Raw genomic sequence first — 4349 nt, forward strand, 5'->3', positions numbered from 1 at the left:
ACATCTAAACCTAATATGTGAATGTGAATGAAATGATTGAATGATTCCTCCATTCTGCTCTACTCTACAGCCTCTAATCTTCATTTTTGGGCTTAAAACTGGGTCCAAATGAGCCCAGAAATTGCCCTCAGCGAATTCTGATATCTGCAGCACGTGACGCTTTGTCACGCGTACGCATCAGCCACGTGTACGCGCCGATTTGACAATTTGCTGGACACGCGTACGCGTCATCCACGCGTGCGCGTCGCTCGCCTCCTGCGCCAGTCACGCGTACGCGTCGCTACCAGCTTCTGAATTCCTCATTTTCTTGTGTTCCTTCCACTTTTGCATGCTTCTTTTCCATTCTCTAAGCTATTCCTGCCCTAGAAAACCTGAAATCACTTAATGCACATATCACGGCATCGAATGGTAATAAGAGAGGATTTAAAATAGCAAATTTAAGGCTAAAGAAGCATGTTTTCAATCATAGCACAAAATTAGGAAGGAAAATGTAAAACATTTGAATTATATGAATAAGTGTGAGAATAGTTGGTAAAATCCACTGAATTAAGCACAAGATAAACCCTAAAAATGGGGTTTATCAAACAGCTACCAAAACCCTAACCCTAACCCTAACCCTAAATGCTAACCCTAACCCTGACTCTAACCTTAATGCTAACCCTAAATGCTAACCTAACTGATGACTTGCATCATCTATCTCTTTCTCTTATCTAAAAAGACCATAAAAAGACCATAATCTCATTCAATCAATGCAATTTCATGAAGAAAATGGTGAATATTATGGTACATTGCTTAGAAATGAGTTTGTGCTGAATTTCAGGTGAAAAGAGCAACAAAAAGGGGAGGAAACAATAAGAAGAAGTTGGGCGTGTGAAGCTGGGCGTCCCACTTAAAACAAACGTCATAAGATAGTATGGGCGTGACACGCCAGCACCAGAGCGTGGCACACCAGTTGACAATTCCAGAAGAGGATTCTTGAAGGTTTAACAAGGGCGTGGCACGCCAGGGCCAAGCGTGGCACGCCAACTATATTTTCCAGAGAAGCATTCTTGGAGCTTTAACAATGACGTGGCACGCCAAGGCCAGGCATGGCACGCCAACTATATTTTTCAGAGAGAAAGTTTGAAGATCACAAAGGGGGCGTGGCACGCCAAGCTAGGCATGGCACACCAACCCCTTCATACACTATGGGCGTGCCACTTGAACTTGAAGGCGTGGCACACTAGTTCACAATTCTAGAAGGGGGACTTGAAAGCTCAACACTGGGCGTGCCACTTGATATCGAAAGCGTGGCACGCCAACCTCACCCATGACTTGGGCGTGCCACTTGGGTAATAGGCGTGGCACGCCAAGCTTGAAGAAGCTCACACCACCAAGGGCGTGCCACTTGGACTCAATGGCATGGCACGCCAATACACTTAACCAGAGGAGCATGAAGGAAGTACTAATGCTGGGCATGCCACTTGATGTCGAAGGCGTGGCACGCCAACTCAAGCAACCAGGGGAGAAGAAGACTAGGTGTGCCACTTGAGAGTTAAGGCATGGCACGCCAGGACAAGATAACTATGGGCGTGCCACTTAAATGCTGGGCGTGACACGCCTCTCACTTCTCATTCATTCACTATCAAAGGGCGTGGCACGCCACCAACTGGGCGTGGCATGCCAGTGTTGTTTTCTAGAGGGGAAGATTGAAGCATTACCAAGGGCGTGGCACGCCAGTATTACCTTCCAGAGAGGATGGATGGAGTGCACACTATGGGCGTGGCACGCCAGACCTGGGCATGCCATGCTGGTTCAAGGTTCCAGAGAAGAGGATCAAGAGGGAAGAGCCTGGGCGTGCCACTTGAACTCGAAGGCGTGGCACGCGAGGCTAACTAAGCAAGAAGAGACCCTGGGCGTGCGACTTGGGCTCGAAGGCGTGGCACGTCAAGGTAGTTAATGAACAAGGCGTGCTACTTGAAGAGGCAGGTGTGGCACGCCAAGCCAAGCAGAGTAGCTAGGTGTGGCATGCCACTCAAACGCCAGCACACGTCAGACACATGCTTTATTTCATGAGTTTTTCCTTTTCCCTCTTGTTGTAGTTTTATTTTCTCTTTTGTATTTTCTTAATTCTAGTACTGAAAAGGAAGTTAGTTAGTAGGTAGAGATTGAATACTTAGCTTTAGTTTTACTTTTCATCTTCTCCATCTCTTGTACTTTTCTCTAAGCTATGAGTAGCTAAACTCCCTCTCATTGAGAGAGGGAGCTCTATTATACTTGATGGATTGATGATAGTGAATTTATTCTTCTCTTCATCTTCTCTTTGATTTGCTAGAAGGAATTTCGTTCTTAATGCTAGTGTTCAATCATCTTGGGAAAGAGGTTGAATGCAAAATGGGTTTCATGGAAACCTTGGAAAAGAAAACATGAAACCATGCTTGAAATCTCTTCTCACAATTGAGTAGATCTGGGTTTTGGGATAGGATATGGTGATATGAAATCTACCCACTATTTGGATTTATGAAGATGTGTGGTATAATCAGGGACCAAGCAAATCTCTCTTTATGAGCAATTAGACCAAGGAATTGGCTGATTATCAAGATTTGAGAGATTGAATCACCAAGGGATTGGGGTTCAATCAATCATGATTGCCAAGAGGTCAATGAGTTGCATGATTGAAGATGAGATGAGTTGAATTTACTCCAAAGAGAACAACATCTCCTAATCCCAATGAATTCTCCCATTCTTATCTTCCACATTCTTTATAGCTTTCTTTAAATTCTATTATTCCCCATTCCCATTTACAATTCAGCCATTTATGTTTCAGTTCTTTACATTCTTGCCATTTACTTTTCTGCACTTTATTGCTTTCTTTTACTTTTGAGTCATTTACATTTCTGTTATTTAATTTTCTGCATCCAATACTCTTTTTATTGATTAGCTTAACTAAATTCATTCATCAACTAAAATTGCTCAATCAATTAATTTCTGTGGATTCGACCCCACTCCACTGTGGGTTATTACTTGACGATAATTTGGTGTGCTTGCCAAAGAACGGATTCATTTTATAAGGGGAGTGAATTCCGGCCATCAAGTTTTATGGCGCCGTTGCCGAGGATTGATTTTGAATTGACAATGATTAAGTTGATGAGTATTTAGATTAAGTATTTTTTTTGTTAGTTCCGTTACTTTCATTCTTCATATTTTTCCTTTTCTTTCTTCATTTCGTTTAGTTTTTACCTGTTCATTGTTTGTATGCTAAACTCTAACAAGAAGCACACTAACTGTTTGATACTTTGCATCACTTAATTTTTTACTTACCCACCCTTCTTCCATAAGGGTGCTAATCTCTTGTTTAGATTTTATTTTTTTTGTGTATGACAGGGAGAAGAAGAGTTGAAATCTCCTACGATTTTGAACTAAAGAGAACATTCTTAAGATTGAAAAGAAAAGCGGTGGCCAGAGGCAAAAGAGTGGTTAGTGAAGAAGAAGAAGAAGAAGATGATCTAACTCAAACTATGGAAGGAGAAGCACACAACCACCATGAAGGAGTTGTTGGCAACCATGCTTCACAAAAAAGGAGAGTGCTAGGCTCTTACATAAATCTCAATCCTGGGAATTATGGGAGTAGCATTTTGAGGCCCAACATACATGCCAACAATTTTGAGCTCAAACTACAGCTAATCACTCTTGTTCAGAATAATTGTTCCTTTGGAGGAAATGCTCAAGAAGACCCTAACCAACACCTAACCACATTCCTGAGGATTTGTGACACTATGAAGTCAAATGGTGTTCATCCGAACACTTACAAACTACTCTTGTTTTCTTTTTCTCTTAAGGATAAAGCATCAAAGTGGCTGGAATCATTTTCTAAGGAGAGCTTGACCACTTGAAAAGATGTGGTGAATAAGTTCTTAGAAAGGTTCTACCCTCCACAAAGAATCAATAGGCTGATAGTTGAGGTGCAAACCTTCAGACAACAAGATGGGGAGACTCTCTGGCTAGGTGATCGGTTCTTGATTAATCCGGTTGAACCAATCGGTTCGGTTCAATTTTTAGAATAATGATATTAATATACTAATTACAAATATGATTATATTAATATATGATCTAATATGTTCTCTAATTAAAAAAATTATCTCTTTTTTGTAACCTTATATGTCTATTATTAATATATTAATTGTGATGGGCACGTTGTAATTATATATATATAAACATATTTTTCTGTGTTATACATATATACACAGATAGGGCAATTCGTTATAGGCTATTTAGTATATATACAAATTAGGGTAGGGAACCTATTACTTAATAATAGTTTATATATTAATAATTTATATAGTTAGTAATAATAGAATAAAATATTATTT

Source organism: Arachis ipaensis, chromosome B03 (assembly GCF_000816755.2).
Source record: "Arachis ipaensis cultivar K30076 chromosome B03, Araip1.1, whole genome shotgun sequence".
In the NCBI taxonomy this organism is placed as follows: domain Eukaryota; kingdom Viridiplantae; phylum Streptophyta; class Magnoliopsida; order Fabales; family Fabaceae; genus Arachis; species Arachis ipaensis.